General features: G+C 41.8%; 1 protein-coding gene across 1 annotated transcript in view; it reads left to right on the top strand.

Moving 5' to 3' along the window:
* Nucleotides 1-7366: 7366 nt before the first annotated feature.
* The window catches only part of PLCH1 (phospholipase C eta 1), a 202163-nt gene continuing 191320 nt past the window's right edge, over nt 7367-18209 (top strand). The window contains exon 1 of the mRNA XM_036120610.2: nt 7367-7483. The gene's annotated coding sequence lies outside the window, so the exon portion shown is untranslated. The remainder of the gene's footprint in view (nt 7484-18209) is intronic.

The raw sequence follows: 18209 nt of genomic DNA on the forward strand, positions 1-18209 counted from the left end.
CTCCCTCTCCCGCTCCCCCTGCTTGTGTTCCCTCTGTTGCTGTGTCTCTCTCTGTCAAATAAATAAATAAAATCTTTGGAAAAAAAAAAAGAATAAAGTGAACCATTCCTTTTCCCTACTCATTTTGACCAGAACCTATTTTTCCAGTCTCATTTTCCTCTATACATCTTATGATCCTACACTGTGAAGATTAATTTGCCTTCAGTGGTCTGAAAGAACATTTTAAAAACTTGTCAATTTTGAAAATGATACTTATTTTGGGCAAACCACGCCCCCTAGATACATATTTAGTATAAATATTTAAACAAATGAAACAAAAACTAACATGGTTTTTAAAATGCAGTTTTTCCTTTTACTATGTTTGTGTGGACAAACCTAAACATTTGTCTTCTGGTTAAAAAAAACAGGTGTTAGTAATAAGAGAAGGCATACCCCATTAGGATTCCAAATAGTACAGAACTAGGAGAATTTTCCTTATGGTGTAAATTGCCTTACCCCCTCCTCAGCTTTCAGAGCTTTAGAAATTGGTTTCTGGCTTACCAGTTTCTTCATTTTCTCTTCACAATACAATTTGCTCATTTGCATAAACTTTTGTTCAATGTCTATAATAATGATTGCTGTATTAGATGACTAATCCACAATTGGATAGATTATGAAGATACGTTTTTCTCTTAGTTGTATTATGGGATTCTGAAGGAATTTTTAATGGTACAATATATTCTATAATGAAAATATGTAATCCTAAAGTTTCAATATTATTTCCTGGGGCCAAGAAATTACTTCAGTTATGTTGGTCCTGCCCAGCAGGCTCTGACCATCTTGAAAGTTGTAGATACTGGCTCTGTGGGAGGTCTTTCTGGAACAAAACTCACAAAGCTGAGTTGTGAAGCTCTTAGGAGGCAGGAAATGGAGCTCTGTCCTCTGACACTATTGTTTTCTCTAAAATACTTTATTCCCTGCCCCCCAACCACCAGGAGAAAACAATGAAACGAGTTGGAGAAAAATAGAAAATGGAATAAGTTCACTTTAATTAGCATGTTTTCTGCCTTTTAAAAAAAGTGCTCATTCTGGGGGTGCCTGGGTGGCTCAGTCGTTAAGCGTCTGCCTTCGGCTCAGATCATGATCCTGGAGTCCCTGGATCGAGTCCCGCATGGGGCTCCCTGCTCGGCAGGGAGTCTGCTTCTCCCTCTGACCCTCCCCCCTCTCATGTGCTCTCTCTCTCATTCTCTCTCTCTCAAATAAATAAATAAGATCTTAAAAAAAAAAGTACTCATTCTGGGGCCCCTGGTTAGCTCTTTGGGAAGAGCATGCAACTTTGACCTTGGGGTTGTGAGTGTGACCCCCACTTTGGGTGTAGAGATTACTAAAAAAAAATACACTTAAAAAAAGTATTCACTCAAAAAAAAGTATTTATTCTGTGGTGGGAACTGAACATCTTTTAAGAAGTATAACTGGGGTATAAGAAAATCTTAGTTGAATTGAAGGACTTCACCTAGACAGGCACAATTGTATTTTGTCTTCACCCAGCATTAACAGGCTGGATTATTTTGCCAAGGTATTAAAGTAGGGAACCTGGAGTTCAGAATTCCGATATCTAGTCCAAGCTCTTGTCTGAGCTTGACAAACAATTTAACCTGTATCTCCTTATTTATAAGGTGAAAAGTGCATTTGCTTGTAATATATATATATATATATTTTTTCTTTTTTTTCGATTTTTATTTTTAAGTAATCTCTACACCCAATGTGGGGCTTGAACCCACAACCCTGATATCAAGACCCACATGTTCCACTGACTGAGCCAGCCAGGTGCCCCTGCTTATAATATTTTTGATATTTCCATATAGAAAGGGGAAACAATTATATAGGCTTGTTCTAGAAAAAATATGAATAGCCCATTTAAATGGAGCACTTCGGGGTGCCTGGGTGGCTCAGTCACTTAAGTGGCAGACTCTTGATTTTGGCTCAGGTCATGGTCTCAGGGTCCCAGGATAGAGCCTCATGTTGGGCTCCCCGCTGGACAGGAAGTCTGCTTCAGGATTCTCTCTTTCCCTCTGCCCCCCCTTCCCCTCCCCCCCCCGGTCTTGTGCTCTCTCTCTATATAAAATAAATAAATAACTCTTTAAAAAAAAATGGAACACTTAAAAATGTTGTCTACTGGCAAAGAGTTTAGCCTTAACATTTTTTTCCTCTGTAGGCCAAATACATTTCAATGTGTAGACTTTGCTAGCATTTAAAAGCTTTAAATAGGTTACCAATAATAATAGTAATTTTTTTACTGAGTAATCTCTACCCCTAATGTGGTGTTCCAACTCACAACCCCAAGATCAAGAGTTGCATGCTCCACCAACTGAGACAGTCAGGCACCCCTTAAAAATTAACTGACTTTTTTTTTTTTTTTAAGATTTTATTTATTTATTTGAGAGCGAGAGAGAGAGAGAATGAGAGAACAGGAGAGGGGGTAGGGTCAGAGGGAGAAGCAGACTCCCTGCTGAGCAGGGAGCCCGATGCAGCACTCGATCCCAGGACTCCAGGATCATGACCTGAGCCGAAGGCAGTCACCCAAACAACAGAGCCACCCAGGCGCCCAATAACTGACATTTTTGAGAGCTCATTTTGTGCCAGGCATTTTACTAAGAGCTTCACATGTAGTAGTCTTATTTAATTTAGTTATTTTGTAGGCAAGCATCTTCCATTAACCAAGATCCCAGAACTGCAAAAATGTGTTAATTTATGAAATTAAGTATTTCAGGGGCACCTGGGTGGCTCAGTCAGTTAAACATCTGCCTTTGGCTCAGGTCATGATCCCAGGGTCCTGGGATCAAGTCCCGCATCGGGCTTCTTTCTTAGCGGGGAGGCTGCTTCTTCCTCTCCCTCTGTTGCTCCCCCTGCTTGTGCTCTCTCTCTATCTCTGACAAATAAATAAAATCTTAAAAAAAAAAAAAGAAACAATTTCAGTGAATTCCTCACATTCCTGAAGAGATAAAAGATTATCAAAATATTAATAATTGTTGAAACTGGGTGACCAATACTTAGGGCTTCATTATACTATTTTACTTTTGTTTACATATGAAAATTTCTGTGATAAAAAGTGAAAGACACAAATATGAAGCAACTTTTCCCAGGATCAGCCATCCTGCTTATGTTCCTTTCTCTCTGTTTTCAGCTTAGTATGACAGTTGCCTACATATGGGGATGAATGTTTCCCTAGTCGGGAAGGGAAAGATTGGTGGCATTTATACTGTGACCCATCTCCCCAGTTCTTCCTAATGGACACAGGAAATTTCTTTTCTCACTTTTTTAAAAAATCTCTGTCATACACATAGGAATCTATACAAAAGTGTTAATGGCTTTCTTTGGTGGCAGGTTCAGGAGATGGCACAATTGAGGACCTTTGCTCTTTTTATCTACCAGAATCCACTCCTACCCTCATTTGGGAAGAGCAGCTTCCTTCCTATGGGGACCAAATCCTCCCTGATTCCTTATAGTTCTGGTGGGGCTGCTACTCAAAGTACCCCACCTCTTGGCTATGGGGTTGGGTGTATATCAGAGACTGGCTATACATACACTCTACTTGTTGTTGACCACATTAGTTGACCTATGGATGGACACATGACCTGAACCAGGTCAATTAGGATCCTTTCCTACAATCTTATTTACAGATGGTAAAACCAGAAAAAAAAAAAAAAAAAAAAAGCCTCTCTTTTCCCTGCGATCGCTAGCTGAGGTCATGGAGCTGTCCCTGGTAATGCTTTCTCCACCCACCACCCTATAGAAGAAGCTCGTATATAATAGGAAAGAATAAGGTTAAAACATTGAAAAAAGCAGGGAGAGAAAGAGTAGGATCAAAAGTGAGAATGAATGTGGGAAAGAAATGATGATTCTGAATTCCTGGATCTAGTCATTCCTGAAGCCTTTATCCTTTCCTCTGTTGTAAGGTGGGAGTCAGTTCACTGGCTACTTTCCTCCAGTTAGTTCGAGTTGGGGTTCTGTTATTTGTATCTAAAAGTAAGGCCATGAGGAGAGCTACTGCTCTGTACTTCAGGAGTACTATCTGAATTCCAGCTAAGAATTACCACCTAGCGTAGTGTCTGGTACTTGGCAAGTACTCAAGAAATAAGTTGGGAGAGATATAACTCATCCTTGATAATTGCTAAGCTCTTTGGTTATTCTTGTGACTTTTTGGTGCCTTGATTAAAATAGAGATAATATTCATCTCCTTCACTTTCTTGCTTTCTGGATGTAACTTGAAGATTATTGCTGATTAAATTCAACTATCGGCTATTTTTGCAACTGAAAGCACCATTTTTGCTGAGCTAAAAAAATCGACTTTCAACACCGATTCCTAGTGCAGTTTTCTAAGAAACCCGTTATGATGTGCAGCGCAGCAGGCCCACCTCAAAGCACATCAATCATCTTACCAGCTATCAGGCACCTTTTACAGGATTTTCTGTGATCCTGGTGTCAGCGCACATTCTATATCAAGGCAGAGGTGATATGTGGAAATCTGGCAGCTATTTAGAAGGGAGGCCAGGCAGTGCTGTGCCAGTATAATGAATGAGAGTCATCGCTCTGGAAGCCAGGGCAGAGTGGGGGCGGGGAGGGATGTCTTTCACCAGTAAATGGCATTTAAGAAAAATCGGTGCTTTCATAGCCCTTTTACTGCACAGAGGAGATTAAGTCAAAGGACTGCTGTAAAGGGCTTTCCGTAACTCTCTGCACAGATGGAGGTCCCCGGGTTCGGGGAAACAAGGAAGATGCAACCCCAGACTTTTCAGCAGGGCTGATTTCAACCTTGAATTAAGCTGCCAGCAGGAGTCCCTTATACTGGGAAAGGGGTAAATCCTTACAAAAAGATTGTAGTTTAGGTGACCAAGAGACCATTCAAAAAAGGTACTACTATATAGGACTTTCGTTCTACCTGCCCAAAGAAGTGTTCATCTAGATCCCATTTTTTCCAATTCCCTTATACGCAGTGAAGGAAGGGGGTATTATTTGTTTTGTTTTTCTATTGACTATTCAGTAACCATGGAAGGATTTGTGTAACCTAGAGAGGCTGTTTACTACCCACTGTCTAATCCCTTTGTTATCATTCCCTCTGTCACCAGCAGGGAAAAATAGTTCTGTCTGGCTTCTAAACACTTAGCAATGTAACAATATTTTCTTGGTTTTAGTTAGTGATTTTTCTCTGATTAATGGTGTTAAAAAAAAGCTCAGAGGGAGAAGATACCTTAAAAGATTTATGGATCTATCCATATGTCCTAAACACTTAAGACCATGATTAAGTATGATTCACATGAAGGGAGGGAGAAGGGCCGGGAGATGGGGTTTTAGCTGTTATCTGTAATGCTTTACTTAAAAAAGAAGGGGTAGGAAGCAATAGTATTATATGGATATTTGCCTTGATTTTGGTAGGTTTGAAATATTGCATAGTGAAAAAGTTTTGAAGTTCATATAATTATGGAAATTGATTAAAACTTTCAAAATAAAGACTGCATAACAAACAAGTGCTCTTGTTGTGAGCTTTGTGTCTGAGCTTATTTTAACACGTGCATCTGTGGTTTTTCCGGTGTAAGAGGTTTGGAGTGGGTAACTTCTGTGCTTGCGTGAGGGGTTGTCTAAGTGTGTGTGTGTGTCTCTCTTATTCTCTCCTGTTGGCCTTCCTATTCACCATGGAGATTACCAGCAAAACAAAGCTCTAAAAAGCATATGTTTGTGTGCAAAGCAAGAAGCAGTTTGGGGGTAGAAGAGTAGTTACCTGTTTAATTTCTTATAAATTGAGGATTTTTGTACTAGCATGTTAAAAAAAAAATAGGGAGCTTTCTTTTTTTGGAGACAAAGGACCTTATATATCTTTTCCCAAATTGAATTTTTCCTGGTACCCTGGCATGAAGAAATTCAAGTGACTATTCTGGTGGCTTTTTCCTTTTTTTTTTTTGAGAGTCCAGGATTGCTTTCAAGATAAAGTTTCTTCTTGCCCATGGTGCTTTGCTGTGACATTGTAATTGCCTCTGTTGAATTGAATAATACAAATGGGTTGTTTCTATGGTATCGGCTAAGTGGGATGAAAAGGTGAAACCCTAGATCTTGCGCTGAGAGGTCACGGTGCTACCACCCCCCGCACTAACTGTCCGTCAAAGCGGACGGGCAGCCCGGCCCAGCTCCCCTAGCTCGAGCACTCATTTGTAACTTCCTGAGCAAATTCACGCATGAAAAAGAAAATGACTTTAGTTTGTGTTGTCACTAAGCCCGGAAAATCCCTGCCAACCCTATCCTGCCAGCTTTTCTAGGACCTTCTTATTGGTGGAGAATTTTAAACTGAAGGTGAGTGAGGAGCAGAGTCTCGAAGTCCCTCCCAGCCAGGCTTTGAACTAACAATAGGGCAGGTTGAATGAAGGCTGATAAATGCAAATCCTGGAATCTTGAGACCGGATCACACGGTGGCTGCCTAGGCCAGCGGTTGTCAGCCTTCCAGCCGCCGCACCAACCTGGTCAATCAGCATGTCTTTGCGCCCAGTAGATCTCATCGTTTCCATACTATTTGAGTGCCTACTGTGTGCAGGCTTTCCTCCCCCGTGGCTGTGCTCTTACTCACCGCAGGCTGGACGCTGGAGTCTGCCAGCCATTAAATTAATTTGATTGCATAATTGACCCGTTAACACGTAGGAGAAGCATCTGGAAGAAGAGACGGCGGGGGAAATAAGAGTGTTACCTACACTCCCTCTTGCTCAGTCTTAGCTGCACTTTACTCAAGGCAGATCTCCTTGATTATAACAGCATAGTAAGTGCTATTTTCTTAGAATGGCAACAGAAGGTGACATAAGATGGGCGGTTCGAGATTTTCTTTAAGGTGTGGTTCTGACACTTTTTTACTTTAGTGCAAGCTGCAAACCGTTCCCATTCTCTGCTCTCTCACTTCCAACTTTATTTCTCCAAACTCCTTTATCCTACAACCACGGAGGCTCTTGGGAACACAGCCTGAAACGGAGTGTCCCTGGGTTTGGGAAGCTTTGAAACCTACGCGGGAGAAAAGAAGACTTTATTCTCAGAGCTTCTGGCTTTTGCCTGCCAGAGAGCCTCGCAAGGGCGCGTGGCCCAGGGGTCCAGGTCCAGGCCTCGGCCCCCTACCCCTGGAGGGCTGGGGCCCTTGGAGGCGGTGGGCGCTCCAGTCCACTCTCTGCGGCTCCAGTTCCTGATTTCCTCGGGAGCTACGGGGCTGGAAGGGAGGGGGCTCCAGTGTGAGCGTAAGGATTTGAATGAGAAAGCAGGTTGTGGCGGCGGCGCCCCGCTCTTCCCAGCGCGTCCCGGGGGCTTCTGCTGGCTGTGGGGAGAAGTGCGCTTCTGGGGGCCTTTTCTGGCCCTCGACAGGGTTTTCGACTTGGAAGTCACAGGGGCCCACAACTCATCACCCCCGCACTTTGGAGGTTGCTCCTGTGCCAAGGACTCCCAGGAATCCTTCAACTGCTGAACACTCAAAGTTGGGCAGGTCAGTGCTTTGGGGGGAACTAGGCGGAACGAGAAAGAGGACTGGTAGACCAGACCAGGTGTGCAAAAGAGCAGGTGGCCCGAGTTCCTCTCTCCTGTCCCGGCGGGGACACGCTCTTTAGGACTGTGTCAGTATTGTTGTGCGTGGGGAACCCCCAAACCCCCTGCATGGAGAACTGGACCACCGCTGGTCTTGTGTGTGTGTGTGTGTGTGTGTGTGTCTCGTAATTCAGAAGATGTGGGTATGCGTGTGCCCGCACCAGAATTTAATTCGCGAGTCGCCCGTAGTGGTGAGCGGGGTTTCGCCCGTTGGAGGGTGAAGCTTTGCTGCAGGATGCTTCACCCACACGAGGGGTCCCAGGAACCCGTCTCTGACCTCCCGACAGCTCCGAGAGAGCAGGTCCGCGTTTCCCAGCAAGGGGAGTGCGGTGTCCATTACACTTGGGGAGTCTCACAGCTCTTCCTGCGCTCAGTGACCCCACTCAGGACCCTCTCGGAGAAGACCGGGTACGCTCAGCGCCAGGAGGATTTACTCCATTACCCTTTCCTGGAATAAACGAGAGCACCAGAGCGACGCCGCGCGGGGCGGTGGGGGCAAGTCCCGGCCGCGCGGCGTCGCTCTCTGCGCCTGCGCCCGGTTCCCATGGCGACGGCGCCGCGAGTCCGAGATGCCACCCGGCTCGCCCCTAAGCCCAGTCCCCTGTTGAGCGTTGCGGGGGAGAGCCCCCTCTCTCCTCCTCCTTTTCTTTGTTATTTGTAACTCGGGATGAGTTTATGATCTCATTTTTACGGTAGCAGTTCAGCATTAAAACAATAACCAACTAAACTGAAATGGAAGACTGTCCCCAACCCCCCCGCCCCCCCCCCCCGGCCGTTTCGCATTACCATTTTGATCTTAGACGGAAGAAAACGGTGAGAAATTGCTTGTTGGGGGCAATAACTGAGACTTTACTCCCATGAATAAAATATATTTCCTTGGAGGTGAGATATTTTTTAAAAATTCAGTCAGGTGCTTGCTCTTGAGCGTTAAGGTTACAGACTTGTGCCTCCTTTATGCAAGTGGTGAGTGGGATGTGTGCAAACTCGAGCACCTGTGTCCTCCTTACGGCATGTTTATGAAAAGAGATGAGCTCCAAAATGGACCGAAGTAAAATGCCAATGAAAAGAAACAAAGGCTTTCCCAGAAGGGGTGATTGTTTTTCCAGTTGCCCCTCAGTTTTGGTCACTTCTGGGGTTAATCTGCAGGGAATGTTTCAAGAAGCTTTGATGGAACCAGTCAGATTTCTCAAGCCTCCTGTTAAACGTGTCATTTTCCTTTTCTTGAAATTGTGAGTCTTGACAGCTCTGTCCCTTTCCAGAAATCCCATTTGTTTACACACAGGTTAGCATTTGGCAAGGGTACACACCTTAAGGGTTATGTAGAAGGAGCTGCATCTTGTTGCTCATTTTTCTAAGGCTGCAAGATTTCAATATTTGGCAGCAGGGCTAATATGGCTACTCGCTATTAAATAAACATTGGTTAATATCAGCATAACTAATAAAAGTTTAAAATGGAGTTACTCTTTCTGGAATAAAGTGTGGCATAAAAATACCTTAGATGAAGTACTAGGGGTACTGTCTTGCTGTTCTCTACTTTTAAACAATTTGCCTTCAAGAACAGCAAATGTTTGTGAGTGGTAGAAGTTTTCAGACCATATCCTTCCACCATCAGCAAAGGAAGTCAACCTAATATTACTTTCCAGATGATTAGCAAGTAACATGCTGTTAAAGTTCTCTCCCCCATCCCATTCATTATAAATGCCTAGACATGATGTAATCCATCTAGTTCAAGTGTTAAAAAATGTCCAATTGAGTTTTTTCCCCTTTTCTCATAATTAAAAAAATAGAAAAACTCTTAATTTTCAGGTTCAGATACTTTGTGACCCTATTTGGCGGTTTGTAACTGGCTCCAATTCCCTAATTCTCAGTGACATGTGTTTCTGCTGGTTCCAGGAGGTAAACTGCAGTTTAGCAGATCACGGGATAATGAGATTGCGAGTGCTTGGGGGAAGGCTGGGGAAAGGCAATGGGAAGGAGACAAAGGGAAGGAAGGTTGTTGGGCAGAGCCAGGATTTATAGCTGCACCAGATTCTGCATAAACGCTGTGAAAGTCCTTGCGTCTGTCTTCTGGATACATTTTCTCACATCATCAGTATCAATTAAACTTATTTTTAGAATCAGTCCTCTGAATAATTAGAAGGATAGACTTATAAAAATAGAATATTATAATGGTGCTTTATGTTAGTGTGCCACGATGGAATATACCGGAAAAACTCTTAATGAAATGTTTTCTATGTAATTTATTCATTTAATCCAAAAACATTTATTGAAAACTGTATGTAAGGCAAGATAAATCAATCCAGAGTCCTGCCTTCAATAAACTTAGAGTTGAATTCTGAAATCATTCTAATGCTGTTTCAGGTTTTCAGAGTAGGTACTTACAGTACCTTTAAGGAGAACAGTTGATTTTAGTGTTGAGCAATCACACATCTAGATTCAGAAACAAATGCTTAAACTTCGTTTAAAAAATATCCTGAACACTGTTTTTGAGTATTTTAGATAAAAAATATATATAGTAAGAAGCATTGTGTGTACCTTTTTTTTTTTTTTTTTTTTTTACATTTTTGTAGTACAGACTGGGCCCTAAAACTTGCTGTCTTCACAAGTGCAGCACTGAGTTTGGGAGGAACAGAAAAACCCTGTAATTCTCAGGTTTCTTAGATGAAGATAAGGTGAGTGGTTCAGTAGTCCTTTGTTCTCGCTCCATGTTTCGTGACATCATAAACCTCCTGCAGCTCCCTTCTAAGAATAGTGTTGGTCCACACGCTTGAAGGATCATGACTATTATTTCTCTGGGGGAAAAAAAAAGAGAGATGTAAAATTATGATAGAAGGATGAAAGGAATACAGTAGGGCATTTACACATTTTAACTTTTGAGCTGGCATACTTCTAGGCATTTTTAGTGAGTTTAGACTCTATTGAAACCCACTAGAGCCATGACACCTCCCCTGGCATAATACTGACCAAGGTTGACAAGCTCTTCCTCTTTAGTAGAACACGGAAGGGTAGGGAGGTGGTGGTCTCCTTTTTTCCCTACCACCTCATGGGTTTAACAATAATATCAGTTCAGAGAATCTTGCTGAAGAGCATCCCCATTTGGTTATTGCTCTTTGTCTAGGAAAATTCAGCTGTGAAGTGTGGACCAAGTGGTGCAGAACTCATTACTTTGAACAATGCCGACTCGGCCTGGGAAGCATGTTTTCTCTTCTAACTCGTAGGGGCTTATTCCAGGCTGGCTTTGCTCACAAGGAAAATCATTTAGACACAGTTCAGTGGACACTCACTCACATCTCTGACACCCGTGACCATTTTTGTTTAAGGAGAAATCGAGGACTGCTGTGGTAGGGTGTGCCGAATTAGAAGTGCATTTGAAGAAGCCCATGAAGAAGTTTACACAGCTTTGTCTTATTATCATCAGAGTCTCTGTCTTCTGTGCTTCAAAGTGGAAGAGGACAGGATGGGTGCAGACGGGACAAGCAGGGGAACTTTTATAGCAAAGTTAAAAACATTCTCACCAGCTCTGTATTTTGGCTGCACTAAGCTAAGCACCTGTGCCTCACTATAGTCATAAGATGACAGAGCCACGTTTCTGATTTCTAACAATCCTGCTGTTTCTGGGAAATCAAAGGTAGGCTCCTATGAAATCCTTGCTCTGGACTTGAAATTACTATCGTTGTAGAGATAAAATGGTCGACAGCAATGTCATATGATTTAATCTAATCTCATTGGGTGGCATTGACTGTGGGCACCTTCTGATTATATATTTGGTTATACACATGTGTATCGCTTACGAACACATGGCTTGCATATATGCAAAAGGGTCTTTTTTCACTTAGTATCTATTTTGGCCTGAGGAATTCTGGCATCATTGTGATTTAATATAATGGGGAACAGTTTTTCTGGCTATTCATTAGTAAATAAGGAGTTCTGGAAGAAAAGGAGAAAATGAACATTAATATGTTCCAACCATGTGCCTAGACATTTACTGTCTCTTTAAAGCCCACAATAATCAAGAGGCAGGAATTATGTAACTGATGAGACTCACAGAGGCTTGTTTCTTAGCCCAAGATCTAAGCCAGCGTGGAACAGACTTGGAATTTGAGGTCTTTCTGCCTGTACGTTCTATCATATCATGTTGCCGCTCAGGAAACAAAGACTAAATTTACAAAAAACACGGAGTTGGTTTCCTTTTCGGACTCACAATTCTATCCAAAGTACAGATAGCTAGAAATGTTTCTGATTGGCTTCTTGGTGAGTGGAGAAGCTGCGTTCACTATATGGAGTTGAGAAGGTTATAAATTCAGGCCTGGTTCCAGAAAAACAGTCAAGACTTTGTTTATAAACTGTGTTGGCTATTTGTTTAGAAGTGAGGGGTGTTTAGGTTCTCTTCTGCAGAGGCTTTTCCACATCAAAGTGGCCCACTTATTTATCCCTTCTGGATTGTTGTCAAATTGCGGTGGGTCTAAGAGGACCCCTCATGATCTTAATGTGTGTTTTCTGGCATCCCAAGACTTAGATATTGGCTTTATCATATATAACCTTTGTCCACCTATTTCCTTGAAATAGTATTGAGAGACTTACTGCTGGAATGAACCAGAGGGTGTCTTCCAAATTAGAGATCAGAATTATCTTGGATAGTTGCTGAAAATTTATAAACTTAAGCTGGAGTTTTGGTGCTCCTAAGACAGCTCGGCTTTGTTGTTGGGAAATTGAAACTGGATTATACTGGGCTGGTTTCAGATCTGTAGTATTTTTGAGCTGGTTTATCCATGCAGAAACTGAAGCTTAGGAATGTCCACACTTACACGGCTGAGCTGGGGCTTGAACCTTGACGTTGCCCGCAGACCTCTGGTCTAGTGTCCTTGGTAGCAAACCATGCTTTAAAAGCACACCTCTCTCCCGGGCCTTCTTTACACCCTATGTCTGACGCTAGCGGGAAAGCGAAGCTTGAGGGTTTCAGAAAATGGATGCTGGGCTCCACTTTGGAAATCACTCTCGGCTTCAGGTACCAAACGGGACCTGGAGGGTTCTCTGGGTTTCCCTCTTCTTGAGTTTCTGTGGCTTACCCTACTAGCGGCCTCTTTTCTCTGTGGCTGGTTCTTCTGTACTTCACAAGGGACTTATCGCACCTGTCCAGCCGTTCAGGTGCCAATGAATGATCAATTCCCACCAAAAGGCAGAAGGATTTAGTTTAGCACTAGCATATGTAGGTTACTGATTAACTGATCTGAGGCAATCCTGGTTTCTTTTCATCTGCCTTCGCTTCCTTGTTGCTAATCCACAAGAACCAAACATTCGAATTCAGCTTCCTACTTCCCTCTTCTCTCCCTCTTCAATTTCGTTGAAGGCGCCTCTGGACGGTGGAACAGAACAGGTCTCCAGGGGGTGTTAATATTACCTCTGCAAAACTACTTTGAAGATCTATACAGTTTTTTTTTTCAGGAAGCAGAATCCTGGACCAGAAATTCAGTGAGTTGATTTATTGTGTAATTGTATGCAATTTAGTTCTGTAGATCTTTTTTTTTTCTTCCAAACAACTCTTTCTTAACTTTGAGTGATATGGGAGATACTGAAAAGAAACTTATCTGTTTTTTTTTAAGATTTTATTTATTTATTTGACACAGAGAGAGACACAGTGAGAGAGAGAACACAAGCAAGGGGAGTGGGAGAGGGAGAAGCAGGCTTCCCGCGGAGCAGGGAGCCCGATGCGGGGCTCGATCCCAGGACTCTGGGATCATGACCTGAGCCGAAGGCAGACGCTTAACGACTGAGCCACCCAGGCGCCCAAGAAACTTATCTTTTTAAAAGAGATTTCTTTATAGAAAAGAGTAATGTGTTCATATAAGGAGTTAAAATTATGTAAAGATCCCTTGATTTTTATATCAATTTAAAGACTTGGTTCCATACAACCATTTGTGTAAAAGAGAAGAAAAGGGAAGGTTGAGGAAAAAAAAAAAAAAGGGAGGGATTCCTTGTATGCATATAGAATATCTCTGGAAGAATATATACGAAACTAATAATGTTGGTTGCTTGGAGACAGATATGAGGTAAACTATTATTGTATACCCTTTTGTGCCTTTTGTTTTTTTTGAAGATTTTATTTATTTATTTATTTGATTTTTTTTTTTTAAAGATTTTTTTTTTTTATTTATTTATTTGACAGAGAGAGACACAGCGAGAGAGGGAACACAAGCAGGGGGAGTGGGAGAGGGAGAAGCAGGCTTCCTGCTGAGCAGGGAGCCCGATGCGGGGCTCGATCCCAGGACCCTGGGATCATGACCTGAGCCGGAGGCAGACGCTTAACGACTGAGCCACCCAGGCGCCCCCCTTTTGTGCCTTTTGAATTTTGAAACTTAAACTTACTAAAAGTAAAAAGAAAACACTTGGGTTTCAATAATAAAGAAATCAATAAGTAATCACATCTTGACTCCTAAGTGGTAGAAGTAGGAGACTGGGAAGAAATTTTAAAGAAAAGTAATTTTCTTGGGGCACCTGGGTGGCTGCCTCACTCCCCCTGCTTGTGTTCCCTCTCTCTCTGTGTCTCTCTCTGTCAAATAAATAAATAAAATCTTAAAAAAAAATAAAAGTAATTTTCTTACTATCTTTTTTTAATTCCAGTATAATTAGCATACAGTGTTATATTAGTTTCAGGTGTATAATGTAATGATTCAACAATTCTATACATTACTCAGTGCTCATCACAATAAGTATACTCTTAATCTCCTTCACCCGTTTCACCCATCCCCCCTATCTACCTCCCTTCCAGTAACCACTAGTTCTCTTAAGAGTGTTTTTTTAGTTTGTCTTTTTTTCTTTTCTTTGTTGTTTGTTTTGTTTCTTAAATTCTACATATGAGTGAAATCATATGGTATTTGTGTTTCTTTGACTTTTTTCACTTAGCATTATACCCTCTAGATCCATCCATGTTGGTGCAAATGGCAAGATTCATTCTTTTTTATGGCAGGGTAATATTCCATTGTATATAAAGATACCACATCTACTTTATGGGTTGCTTCCATAATTTGGCTATTGTAAATAATGCTGCAATAAACATAGAGGTGTGTATATATTTTCAAATTTGTGTTTTTGTATTCTTTGTGTAAATACCCAGTAGTGGAATTATTGGATCATATGGTAATTCTGTTTGTAATTTTTTGAGGAACCTCCACACTGTTTTCCACAGTGGCTGCAGCAGTTTGCATTCCCACCAACAGTGCACAAGGGTTCCTTTTTCTCCACTTCCTCGCCAACACTTGTTGTTTCTTATGTTTTTGACTTTAGCTGTTCTGTCAGGTGATATCTCATGGTTATGATTTGTATTCTTTTTACTATCTTTTTAAGTCTCACCAAAGTTTACATTTAGTAATTTTTTTTTTTTTTTAAGATTTTATTTATTTATTTGACAGAGACACAGCGAGAGAGGGAACACAAGCAAGGGGAGTGGCAGAGGGAGGGGGAGAAGCAGGCCTCCCGAGGAGCAGGGAGCCCCATGCGGGGCTCGATCCCAGGACTCTGGGATCATGACCTGAGCCGAAGGCAGACGCCCAACCATCTGAGCCACCCAGGCGCCCTACATTTAGTAATTTTTAAAAGCAGTTTTCCTTAAGCTCTTTTGGATTTCAATAACAGGGCTGGGGAAGTTTTTTGATTTTTTTTTTTTTTTTTTTTTTAAGTTTTCTTCCCTCTCATAAAACATCACCTATTGGCTGCAGCCAGACTCAATGGGCCGGTGGGACTCAGACTTGTCCCATCCCTGAGCAACTAAAACCGTCTTCTGCTGGCAGTGTGTCTATGGCGCAAAGGCTAGAAAGTACCCTCCACCCCCTGCCCCATTATTTTCTCCCATAGAGGAATCCCTGCAATGTGATTATTTTTTTACTTTCCTGAGCAGTATCTGAATGTAAATGTCAGAGGAATCTTTTCTTCTCCAATTGAAAAAGAAAAAAAAAAAAGCTTGTATACAAATGTCTTATTCTGAACCCTAGCTTTTTTTGTTTGTTTTAAATGGGTTGTGAATTGGAAGTATTTTTCTGTTTACTGAGTGAGTCATTAAAATACAGTCTTGGAAGAGAGTGAACGCAAACTGTATACAAACTTCTTTTTCACTTGTCAAAAGAGAGAAATGTGAAAACTATTATTTAGCATCCAAGTTTCAGTCAAAAGCAAAAACTCAAGTCAAGACCAGTTCTCAACGCATTCTTAAATTTCTCCTCTCAAATTTGGTGAAGTAAAAAATTATATATCTGCTTACAAAATTCTTCCTTTTTTTTAAGTTTTTTTTTTTTTAAAGATTTTATTTATTTATTTGACAGAGAGAGAGACAGCGAGAGAAGGAACACAAGCAGGGGGAGTGGGAGAGGGAGAAGCAGGCTTCCTGCCGAGCAGGGAGCCTGATGTGGGGCTCGATCCCAGGACCCTGGGATCATGACCTGAGCTGAAGGCAGACGCTTAAGGACTGAGCCACCCAGGCGCCCCATTTTTTTTAAAGTTAACTATTTTTCTTTTTCTTTTCTTTTTTTTTTTTAAGTAGGCGCCACACCCAGCCATGGAGCCCAGTAGAGGGCTTGAACTCACGACCCTGAGATCAAGACCTGAGCTAAGATCAAGAGTCAGACACCCAACCTACTGAGCCACCCAGGCACCCCCCCCCAGATTCTTCTTCTTTTTTCTTTTTAAAAATTTTATCTGTTTATTTATTTTAGAGAGCGAGGGGGGGAGAGAGAGGGTGAGTGGGGGAATGGGCAGAGAGAGAGACTCTCAAGCCAACTCCCCGCTGAGCCCCAAGCCCCTTGATCTCATGACCCTGAGATCATGATCTGAGCCAAATCAAGAGTCGGCTGCTTGACCACCTGAGCCACCCAGGTTGCCCCCCCCAAATTCTCCTTGCTATGTTACTTTTTATTTGTTAGAAAAAAATGACTGAATAGATCATATGTTCTTATGCTTAACAATTTAAAAAACTTAGAAGGGCATTTAGTGAAAATTCTCTCTCACATCTGTCCCTCAGCCATCCAGCTGTTTCTCTAATAGACCAACAGTATTACTCATTTCTTATGTATTTTTTTTTCAAAACAACACATATGTGTATAATATACAGAGTAGTCCCTCTTTTTTTTTTTTTAATTTTTTAAAGATTTTATTTATTTATTTGACAGAGAGAGACACAGCGAGAGAGGGAACGCAAGCAGGGGGAGTGGGAGAGGGAGAAGCAGGCTTCTTGCGGAGCAGGGAGCCCGATGATGCGGGGCTCGATCCCAGGCCCCTGGGATCATGACCTGAGCCGAAGACAGACGCTTAACAACTGAGCCACCCAGGCGCCCCCAGAGTAGTCCCTCTTGTCTGCAGTTTCGCTTTCCTCAGCTTCAGTAACTGGAAGCAGGAGATCCCCCTCTGACTTTTTGTCAGAAGGTGAGTCACAGCCTAACGTCTGTCACACTGTCTATGTCACTCACCTCTCTTCATCTCCTCACGTAGTCGTCACGTGAGTGAGTACAGTACGAGATATTTTGAGAGAGAGACCACATGTATTACATACATAACTTTCATTACAGTATATTGTCATAATTGTTACACTTTATTAGTTATTATTGTTAGTTTCTTACTGTGCTTAATTTATACATTAAACTTTATCATAGGTATGTATAGGGGAGAAAACGTAGTAGGTCTAGAGCACATAGTAGGTATATCCACCATTTTAGGCATCCACTGGGGGTCTTGAACATCTTTTGTGTCGAGAAGGGGGGACTACTCTATATGCAAATACATATGGATGCTTTTTTCCTCCTCTTAAAAATAGTAGTGCACTAGTCACTTGATTTTGCATTTTTCTTGTAACAATGTAGTTTATCATTCTATATCAGCCTATAGAGCTTCTTAATTCTTTTTTTTAAAAAAATTATTTCTTTAGAGCAGTTTTAGTTCATAGCAAAATTGAGGGGAAGGTACAGAGATTTCTCACATACTCCCTGTCTCCACATGTGCACTCCCTCCCCCATTATCAACGTTCCCCACCAGAGTGGTACATTTATTACAATTGATGAACCTACATTGACACATCATTATCACCAAAAGTTCATGGTTTACCTTACGATTCACTCTTGGTGTTGTAAATTCTATGGGTTTGGACAAAGGTATAATAACATGTTCCCATCATTATGGTTTTGTACAGAATGTTTTCGCTATTGTAAAAATCCTGTGCTCTGCCTATTCACCTCTCCTCCACCCTTCAACTTCTGGCAACCGCTGATCTGATTTTTTTCACTGTTTTTTTTTCAGAATGTCATATGGTTGAAATCCTATAAAATGTAGCCTTTTCAGATTGGCATCTTTACTCAGTAATATGCATTTAAGGTTCCTCCATGTTTTTTCATGGCTTGACAGCTCATTTCATTTTAGCACCAAATAATATTCCACTGTCTGAATGGACACAGTTTGTTTACCCATTTACTTGCTGAAGCACATCTTGGTTGCTTCCAAATTTTGGCATTTATGAATACAGCTGCTATAAATACGTGCAGGTTTTTCTATGAATATAGTTTCTTTTTAAAGATCTTATTTATTGGGGCGCCCAGGTGGCTCAGTCGTTAAGCGTCTGCCTTTGGCTCGGGTCATGATCTCAGGGTCCTGGG

This window comes from Halichoerus grypus, chromosome 1 (genome assembly GCF_964656455.1).
Source record: "Halichoerus grypus chromosome 1, mHalGry1.hap1.1, whole genome shotgun sequence".
In the NCBI taxonomy this organism is placed as follows: domain Eukaryota; kingdom Metazoa; phylum Chordata; class Mammalia; order Carnivora; family Phocidae; genus Halichoerus; species Halichoerus grypus.